This window comes from Apium graveolens, chromosome 9, assembly GCF_009905375.1.
Source record: "Apium graveolens cultivar Ventura chromosome 9, ASM990537v1, whole genome shotgun sequence".
Classification (NCBI taxonomy): domain Eukaryota; kingdom Viridiplantae; phylum Streptophyta; class Magnoliopsida; order Apiales; family Apiaceae; genus Apium; species Apium graveolens.
Window position 1 is genome coordinate 141,245,855 of NC_133655.1, and position 10,828 is coordinate 141,256,682.

The 10,828-nt window shown below is 36.3% G+C and overlaps 1 non-coding gene across 1 annotated transcript; it reads left to right on the plus strand.

Annotated features, from left to right (window-relative positions):
• Nucleotides 1-255: 255 nt before the first annotated feature.
• Nucleotides 256-362, plus strand: LOC141687978 (small nucleolar RNA R71). Its single transcript, XR_012561450.1, has one exon. It is a non-coding gene; the product is annotated as a small nucleolar RNA R71 (small nucleolar RNA).
• The last annotated feature ends 10,466 nt before the right edge of the window (nt 363-10,828 follow it).

A 10,828-nucleotide genomic window follows, 5' to 3' on the forward strand; every position in this document is an offset into this window, starting at 1 on the left:
TCAACCTTCATCGACAGTGCTTGGAGCTGCGCTGCAATAGCGGTGGCTGCATCGACTTCCAGAATACCTGCTACCTTCCCAGGCATCATCCTCTGAGTTGGGTTTTGATGCTCATTTGCAGCCATAGTCTCGATAAGATTATAAGCCTCAGTATAGCTTTTAGCCCATAAGGCACCTCCAGCTGCTGCATCGAGCATGGGCCGAGATTGGGCCCCCAAACCATTATAGAAACCAGTGATCACCATCCAATCGGGCATTCCATGATGTGGACACTTCCTCAACATTTCCTTGTAGCGTTCCCAAGCTTCGCACATAGATTCTGTAGGTTGCTGCGCAAACTGAGTAAGAGCACTCCTCATAGCAACAGTCTTTGCCATCGAATAAAACTTCACCAGAAACTTTTACGCAAGATCTTGCCAAGTAGTGATGGACCCAGCTGGTTCAGAATGTAACCAGTCCTTAGCTTTGTCCCTCAGTGAGAATGGGAAAAACCTCAACTTGATAGCCTCATCAGTCACGCCATTATACTTGAAAGTGCTGCAGATCTCGACAAAATTCCTTATGTGCATGTTGGGGTCTTCAGTCGCAGCCCCTCCAAAAGAAACAGAATTCTGCACCATCTGAATAGTGCCCGGCTTGATTTCAAAGGTGTTAGCTTGAATAGCCGGATGAAGAATGCTTGACTGAATGTCATCAATTTTTGGCCGAGAAAAGTCCATAAGAGCTGGATCAGCCTGAACAATACGATCACCATGTTTACTGGTTCTTTCGGCTCAGTTCCTGAATCCGAATCTTCAAAATCTATCTTCTCCGGAATATCAAGAACTTCGTCTATCTCCTCAGCTGTATCTAAAGTCCTCTTGCGAGTATGAGAACGAGTTTGCATAAACGCTCGCTAAAGTACCTGAAGGACAATCGGAAACAATAAGTAACTACTACGTCCTAATCGCTGAGTCCTAATGACCAATGATGGTAAGTACATAAACTAAACAAATACGCCGAGTCCCCGGCAGCGGCGCCAAAAACTTGTTAGGGCGAAAACACGCGCTAATATTCACGCAAGTATACGCGTTCACAAGTAATATAGAATACTTTCTAGTTCGTTCCCACAGTGACTCAGACTAATTATTGTCTAATTAAACTCACGCACCAATGTATGATTACTTCTCAATGTTAAGACACTAACACTTAGAATTGTTGACTAAATATTAACTACAATTAATTACTTAATTTATCACTTAATTAACACTTCAAATTAACAATATTAAAACACTCATGAGATCACAACTTCATTACTACTTCCTTCAATAGTTATTGTTATTACCTTTAACATGTGACAGTGATGATATTAATCGAATAACATGAAACTGATAAAAGCCAACTTTCATTGTACTAATACCATTCTACCAAACATCCACAATTAAGATAGAAGTTGAATAGTTATCAATTATGTTGAGTTCCTATATGTCTACAGAAATTGACAACACAACGATTTAAGCACAAGTTATTCCTTTTGATTACACAGGGCGAATAAAACTGTTAGAGTTACCCACTAATCATGCACATCATACATGAACCTATGCTAGCATGGCAAGTTCTAAATCTCAAGATCCACTGTCGCTTCACAAGAGATTAACACCCTATCTTATATGTTCGCGACGCACATAAGACGAATACGCACAACCAATACTAGATATCATACAATCATCACATACTAAAGTATTAAACAATTAACTAAAGAATTCCATAGTAAATCCGTTGCAACCCCATGATCATGATTAGCCCATAATAGCACTCATCGTCATCATGGGTTCATATGAAATCATGATAAACAAACACAAGAAAATAATAACTAAACTAATTATATTAAATCAGAGTACGTCACAAGAGTAAATAGGTTCAAAGTAAGAAAACTAGCATCCAACGTTACAACAAAACAAGAATCACAAGAAAATATGCTTCCTCTTCGTTGCTGTGTGCTAAAACGGTCTTCTTCCTTATCTCCTTCGCTCCTTGCTTTGTACCACAATCCTCTCTCGTGAAAATGTCTCCAAATCTACTTATATAATAGTCCCATAAAACTCAGATTACATAGAAGTTGGAAGCCAAACAGAAGTAGAAGTCTAAAAATAATTATTTAATTTCCCGACCCTGCATGCTGAGCGGGCGCTCAGCTTTCTGCGCGGCCGCTCAGCATAGCTGAGCGGGCGCTTAGGACCCTACTGGATTTTTCCTGAGTTTGCTTCATTTCTTCGCCGTAATCTGCCCCTTTCTTTCCTCTCGCAATGCTGAACACATGCCAAGGCTTATTCTCGATGATTACTCCTCCGAAATGCAACTAATACCCTGAAATACATAAACACTGGAAAAACGCATCAAATACACAAAATACTTGATTTCAAGGCACCAATTTAAGCCATTTTAAGATGTTCTAAGTGGTATAAAATGCCACTTATCAGTCACGCTTAAAGCGGAGTTAAATATTTTACGATATATGCTTATCGTACAACATCGCTACATTATGCGAAAAGTTCAATTACTACGTATCATGGCAAGCATGGTATTTATACAATGATAATAAAATAATCCTTTCACAACACAACAGTAAATAGAGTTGGGTTTGTAAACTTGTCTGGGTATCTCGAGGTGGAGAATGCTCTAGGTTCCGCTCGGAAATCTATAATCATGAACATAATTCGTTTTGTTAGGTCCCGTTCTAATTTACGGTGACTCGCACTCATGCGCTACTTATTATGCACCCTCTCAACTTATATTACCCTTATTATTCCTTTAAGTACTTATTCACATCATGGTCGCTTCATTTTTTTAAGTATCTTAGGTTCATTTTCATTTTCGTCGTCGGCTCCGCATATGCATTCTACGGTTTCTAATCGCGCGGTCTCGACTCCGATATTTTTATAAAATTAAAAAGTCATTATTTCCACTTGAAATTTTTATGGCAGTTAGGAAACTCAAAATAATACTCTCTGTAAAAATCTCATGATTTATGAACATTCTTAAGTTGATCCTTTATATTTTCAAAGTTCGTAATTCGTAGCAGTTTTTGTGGCGTAAATCACTTTTAGTAAAACGGCCATAACTTTTGATCCGTGAATCGGAATCAAGCGATTCAAGTTCCTAAAAGATTCTTATAACATTTTATATCATAATCAAGAGTTATTTTCAATAAATTACAGTTTACATCTTCAGGACTTTCTGCAGAAACTTAAAGTTACGTTTTGTTCGTTTTAACGGGATTACGTTTATGATCGGAGTTTCGTTTACGCCTTAACTCTTTATACTACCACCAACAATCATCATATCATCATCAACACACTAACTCCTCTCAATAACATCATGTTCTTGAGGCAACAACAATCAACCTTAAATCTACTTAACTAAACATCAAGATTTCAACAATATCACCTCTAAAACTAGGTTTATAACTACATACTAAAAGGATCTTGAAATTAAATCTTTAAATAAAGTTGGGGCAAAGATTTTTACCTTTCTTGAAAGCTTGAGATGTGTTCTTGAGGATGGTGGAGTCTTGGGAGTGCTTGGTATAATTTTTGGAACCTAAAACCACCATTGAAATCAAGAAAACAAAGAAGAGTTATTATTCATACTATTCACTAGCAACTTGCTTGATTTTATTACACCCATCAAACCTTGATAAAAAGAGATCAAAGAATTATCTTACCTTAGTTTGGTTGTTAGAAAGCTTGAGAATTAATGGGAGGATTTAACCATGGCTAGAATTTGAGATTTTGAATTTGATTTCTTGGTTTGGAGGTGAATGGCCGAATGGAAGCAATGAAGAAGGGGGGAGAGTTTTATGCTTGCTTCCTTGGTTGCTTCCAGGAAATGGGATTGGTGATATCTTATATTGATTTTATATTCTCCTAGTTTGTATCCTAGGATTTTATTCTTGTTGCAAATCTTGGGGACAAATCCAAGTAGCTTCCTAGTTTACAAGCTAAGCTTCTTGTCTTAGCTTCCTTAGCACACTATTTGATTAGCCTTGCTTGATCATCCTATATCTAGCTCACTATTTGATAAAGTAACCATGGTTACTTTCTTACCATGTTTAGTTAGTGTGTTACGTTTATTTAATCGTTTACGCGTTCGCTCGATCGCTTAAACATTTTCGTAATACTTCCTCGTAAATGGTTCGCGATGTAATTCCTTTCGCATTTATTCCCTATGTTTTGAATTATCATACTTGGATATAAATTCGTAGGGTTTTAACCTTATAATTATATTGGGATTCCCATAATCCTTGATGAGTCGTAAATATGTTTCAAAGTTCATTTTCTTCGAAAACTAATGCGTTTACATACACTCATTTGGTACGTATAATCATAATAGCAACTCTGAAACTCATTTTCTCATGCACTACATAGTGTGGGCTCAAAAGTTTTTCCCGTTCGTCAGAGTTACTATTCATTAAGCATTTTACAAGGTCTCTAAAATTCGAGTTATTACAAAGAGTTTTTGATTACTTACCCAATACTCGGGAAGTAAAATTCTTGGAATAAGTTAATCCATTAACAGGCATCGCCTGGGAAATATCGGTGAGTTTTTCTTTCCAACTAGATACGACTTCTTGGTGGAGCCGTATCAACAAGTTTCTACTTGGGGAAAGGGGGGACGAGGTTTACGTTTCATAGTCATGGATTTCATCTGAACTAGGAGTGGCGTAAGTGGTCGAGTGGCTCCGGCCCAGCCTTATTATGTTGGCCCAAATGGCCTGGAAGTTTCGCTAAGACGGTCCATTCATTAGGAGTCCAGTGTTCGGTTGACAAGTAAATTCGACTGTTCTCCTCTACATGTAGAAAATGGTGGGGCTGCACTACTGCGACTGATCATCGTGAGTGGTCTTTCTGGCGCGGCAAACTCCCGTAATGAGTTCATCATCCAGTTTGGATATTTCTACAACACTACCTAGAGCATTTCGATAGAAAGTCTACGGCTAGGAAATCGTTGAGTGTTGGCAGGGTCGAGTTTTCAAAATGGTGTTCTCATCAAATGAAGTATCTCGTAACTTCATTTCATTTTGATGATATTTCAAAGATTGATTATATACAAGTTTTGTCTTGTAGCTTATCTATGGGATGAACTATTTATACCTTGAACGGCGGTAGTTCAAGTAGTAGTCGGAAAAGATATAAGTATATTGGAGTATCTTGCAACTTCATCTTTTCAACTTATATCTAGTTAATGATTATCTTATGCATGACAAAGATTTTCAGAAAAACGTTGAGACAAGGTTAGATATATAAGATCACCTTGCAACGATATTTTTATACAGTTATAAATTAGAACTTTATGTATATTATACATGGAAGAGGATTTCCAAGATTTTGAAAAGTATATATACATATATACTGAATATTTTGCGACCTGGTCGCGTTAAGATATCAAACTTGGTTCATTTCTTCTTAACCAAGACTTTCATGAGTACTATGAGAATGCTCATATATTGTTAATTATTATACATATTATTTCGGTGGGCTTGTTGCTCACTCTTGCTTTCTTCTTTCATCACACAATAACAGATAGACAATATGAACAGGACCGAGCTCCCAATTCGTAAGTGGATACGAAACGTTCCGTAGTTTCCTGTAGGCGTTGATGCCGCTGTAGCTGAGGTAGGATCTACCAATAGGCTAGGTTTTCAACCGTTGATGTACCAGACTTATGTATATTTAAGAATTTTAATAATGGCAAAGAATATGTAAATTTATTCAGAAACCCTTTTGAGGTGTAATGACTTATAATTGTGGAATAAAATGACTTTTGTTATTTTTGGGTATTAATCTCTGAGACTATAACTTGTGGTGTGTGTGTGTGTGTGTATATTGTGGGGTCACAGTACGCAGTAGTTGGTTGTTTATTAAGATTAAGTGTTATTAAGGGAAATGGAACTCGTGACAACCCGGATCCCCGACTCCGAATGTGGGGGTGTTACAGAAATGGTATTAGAGCGAAGCGTTATAAAGCTCAGAGATGATGCGACGTTAAGATAAGAAGTTCACTAAGATAATAAGAACTCTTGCCAAGTTCATAGTCAGGCTACCTAACGTAGTACTGACAGTTAAAACCCTTATGGGAACCCTTATAAATATCGTGATAGAAGCGTAGTTCGTTATCATATATGGTAGCGGGACTCCGAACCCTGAGGTTGAGGAGAAACAACGCGATGATGTTGTATTACTTATTGGAGAACAAATTGTAGATCCGATAGAGCGTCCTAACGAGGGACCAGATGATGTTCATATTAAGGATGTAGCAATTAAGGATGTTATCCCAGAAGGGATTATTGCTTAAGAGGATTCTGTGGAGGATCATGACAAGAATGAAGAAAGGACCAATGAGGAATTGATAACCGTGGTCAGGACGACTACCAGAGGTAGGATTGGTCGATAACTACCGTAGGTTCATTCAAGTTTGTAAAGATAGCAGCCCCTTTAACGCGGCTTACTCGTAAGACTGAGAAGTTCGAATGGACAGAGAAATGCGAGAACAACTTTCAAGAAATGAAGAAAATATTGGTGACGGCCCCTATGTTGGCGTTGCTAGATGAAAAAGGAGATTTTGTGATTTGTAGTGACGCTTCGCACAAAGAATTAGGGTGCGTTCTTATACAGCACGGCAAGGTAATCACGTAAGCATCAAGACAATTAAGAGAATATAAAATTCGATATCCCACCCATGATCTTGGGCTCACGACAATAGTTTTGCCCTAAAGATGGGAGGCAATACTTGTATGGATAAAAGTGCGAGATTTATACAAACCATAAGAGTTCTAGTACATTTTCACGTAGATAGAGCTCAACATGCACCAGAGGAGGTGGTTAGATCTAATCAAGGATTACGATTATGGGATTCTTTATCATCCAAGAAAAGCCAATATGGTGGCTGACGCCCTTTGTAGAAAGGAGAGAATCAAGATGATAATTTCTTCGGAAGAATTGGTAAGAGATTTCGAGAAAATGGAAATAGAAGTGAAGGTAACCAGGGCCGGTACCGGAAAGCTGTTTGAGATTGTAATGCAACCCGAATTATTGGAAAAGATCATATTGTGCCAAGAAAAAGTGATGAATGAAGGCAGAGAGCCAATGACGGGAGAAGTGATTAATACCGAGAAAGATGATAGGGGAATAATGAGGTATTTTGTAACACCCCCAAATCCAAGGTCATGAATTCGGGTCGGTACGATCACTTATTAGTTAAATAATTCTCTTTTCACAATATTACTTGACCTTTTATTCAAACTCACACACACACAGGTTATATGCTTGGAAATAGTATCAAATAAATCATCTCCACTTATCTACCTGACGGGGCTGGCGTACAAAAAGCCTACGGAACTCACGAGCGTTCCTTACCCGCCTACGGACAGCAGTCCTGGTCTGATCCATACTGGTCGTCTGTTGTGATATGATATATAAAAGCAAGGGTGAGCATTATAGCTCAGCAAGGTATATATCCCCATAATTAAGTATGTAAGGATAAATAAAACCAATAATTATACTTTATATCTCCAAAGCATTCTGAAAGTTTATATGCTTGTCAAATTTATAATATTCTCAAAATCAACTACAATAGTATATCCACTGGAAACTTGTATTCATCTCTTTCTCAAAATCATTTTATACTCGTACTCATTTTATTTCAAAATCTCAAGATGTTACTCGAACCAAGATTCTCAAATGGGTGTGATATATATTCATCAACATCCCAATTTAAAACTCAGCCTTATTGGCAGATTTCTCAAATGGATTTGATATATAATCATCAATATCCTTATTTAAACTCAGCCTTATCGGCAGATTTCTCAAATGGATTTGATATATATTCATCAATATCCTTGTTTAAAACTCAGCCTTATCGGCTCTCTGTTGTATATTTCACAACAGTTTTTCCAAAATGGAAGAAAGGGACTATACTGAAATAAACCATGTATCGGTGATCAGCCGAATACGAAATTTTCTCTACTAGTAGAAGGAATACAAACCTAGCCACCTTTGGGCTTATCAAGACATTACACGATGGTTGCCTATTTCCGTTTAAGTCCGAAAGTCAATGGTCACAGAGACCATATAACTGTATACTGCGCCATTCCGCGCTTGGTCACTACCCGATACCTCTCCATGCCGGGTAGGCCATATTCCAGTCCCAAAACAATTATATCATTTACATAAAATCCTTTATCGAAGAAATAGATCGTTCTGGGTTGACCTTTAATCAGATGATTTGTTTTTCAACTTTTAACTCAATTGATCTTTGGGAGTTGTCGGAGTTTTGAATTTAAAATCATTTTCAAATCCCTATCTGTAGTAGGGTGACACATATATTACTCACTTGTTCTTTATTGAACGAGGAAGCAAAACTCTTATGCTTCTAGACTAAGTTCCCTAAGGTTTTGATACGTTTCAAATGATTAATCTCTTTCATGAGTTTTGAATAATTTAGAAAGTACCTTTGGGAACTATGTCTATTTTTAAATAAGTTTTTAGAAGTCCGAAGATATTAAATATCTAAGGTCTCATAACAATTTAAGAGGGATTCAATAAATTGATAAAATCTTATAAATAAAATATCTCTGTATAAGGTTCAATGAATTAATAAAAAAACTTTATATACAAAATATTTCTGAATAAGGTCCAACGAATGGAGACACCTTAATCAAATAATCAAAACAGGATTTGGTATCCTATAACTGCTCTTTGAATAGTTAAATCTTTATTAAATAACGTGAAATGATTTATAAACTATTCAGTATATTTTTAAATACCTTCTGGATATTTAATAATCCCTTAAGTATCGCTTTATAAAATAATCAATCAAGTAAGGGTGTCCCTTAAATGAATAAACCAATATTTCTCAAAGTTTAAGTCAAAATCTCAATCGTTCGCTTGATATATATATTACGCGAACGTACTTTGTTTATCGAAATAGAAATCTTTCACGTCCGGCTCCCTCCGGAATTAAATCGTTATTAAAATATCTCTGACTCCCATTATCATATATTATATTTGAAATACGTTTCAATTTCTCATACTCCTGTAAAACAAAATTTGTTTTCGTAAACAATCGCATAATTCGTATGCATTGATATCATAGACAAGCATATATATTTGAACTGTAAATCATGGCATCAGTATCACAACAGTATATATAGCATGGATAGTATGAGATAGGGTTTCGAAAACTTTCCTCGAGTAATCGAAGTGGTATGGTCTCTGGTGTTTGGTCGGCGATCTATAAACAAGAACCAACGGTCTAAGTTAGTACGCGATTAACGTCTCGCTTTTATTAAGCAACTTTCACAACTACTCAAGTATAAAGAATCTCTGATCATCACATTCTCAACACTTATATTCTCACTTTATAACATGGTCGAGTTTTGAAATCGATCGTTCGCTTTAGAAAGTCCATTTCGAGTTTTAAGCTCGAACGTGAGAAAACGCGCGTCAAAACTAGGTTTTTATGCGTTTCTCGCTTGCACTGGCTTTACCAAAACATTTTTTATAAAATCGAAAACTTAATATTTTCTCAAAATTCTTTTTGGACAGTCTTCTCTACTGTCATATCCATTTTTCATAATTTTTCCAGAATCTAGAAATTATTTTAAGTCCTTCAAAATCACCATGCAAGTGGACTTAAGTGTAGTTGGCTAATCGCAGAAATATTTTATACTAAAACGACCATAACTCCTAAACCCTAAAACTCCTCATGATGATCTACACATGTATAGAAACTAAAAAACAATATCTATCTATTTGTGGCCAGTTTTTTTCAAATTTTAACCATTTTCATGGCCGAATGTCCTGCAGAAAAGAGATCAAGTGCAAGAATGCCCAAACTCAATTTCTCTACTTGATCTTAACACAATCACTACCTATAACCATCATAAACACAAGTAATTCTAAAGATCCACCCACATAAACCTTATATGCTCTATCTAGTACCACATACATGGATTACAACTCAACATCTCAAGCCTTTAGCAAGAACATAATCAATACAAACTCAAACAAATACAATCCTTTGGATCTTAACACTACAACAAACATAACTCTTAAATCCAATCATAAAACCTTAAAAGGTTGAAATTTATACCTTCTTGGACAATAGAAAGGTTAGTTCTAGGATGATTGAGGCTTGGTTTGCTTAGAAAACACTTAGAAGGGCTAGATCCTTAAGAAACAAAACCAAGAAATAAGTTAGAATTTCGGAGTTACCTTTCAGCACCTCATTCAAATATTTTTATAAAATTGAAAAACAATAATTTGAGGCTGTAATTTGGTACGAAACTTACCCATGATATATAGAAGCTATGGTAAAAATTTTGTGATATTGGAATGAGTATATTTTGAGTTATAAATTTTTCTTTCTCCCTTGCTCAGAAAATCCGAACTGCTGGAATGAAAAATGGGAGAGCTTTAAGTGAGGGAAAAGGGGTTGTTTTCATTTGTGGCTAAAGTGTGGGAGTGTATAATAAATATATGGGATGTATGCAGTAGATTTGACAATAATTTGGAAAAGTTATGGGTTGGTTTGATTGTGTGGTGAAGTGAGAAAAGGGAGAAGTATGGCTTGTGTACTTGTTTGTCTCCCATCACTATTCAACACTATTTCACTAACTATTCTAGTTAACTTCTAATCATCTAGTTACACTTCTAACTACTAGTTAGTACTGGTTATGCATGTCCAACTTGCATGGGATTTAATTTCTCATTCGTTTATTTATCGTAAACGCAATCGTCGTTCCATTCCGATAGTTTCCACGTATAACGACTTGTTTCGTAGCGATTTC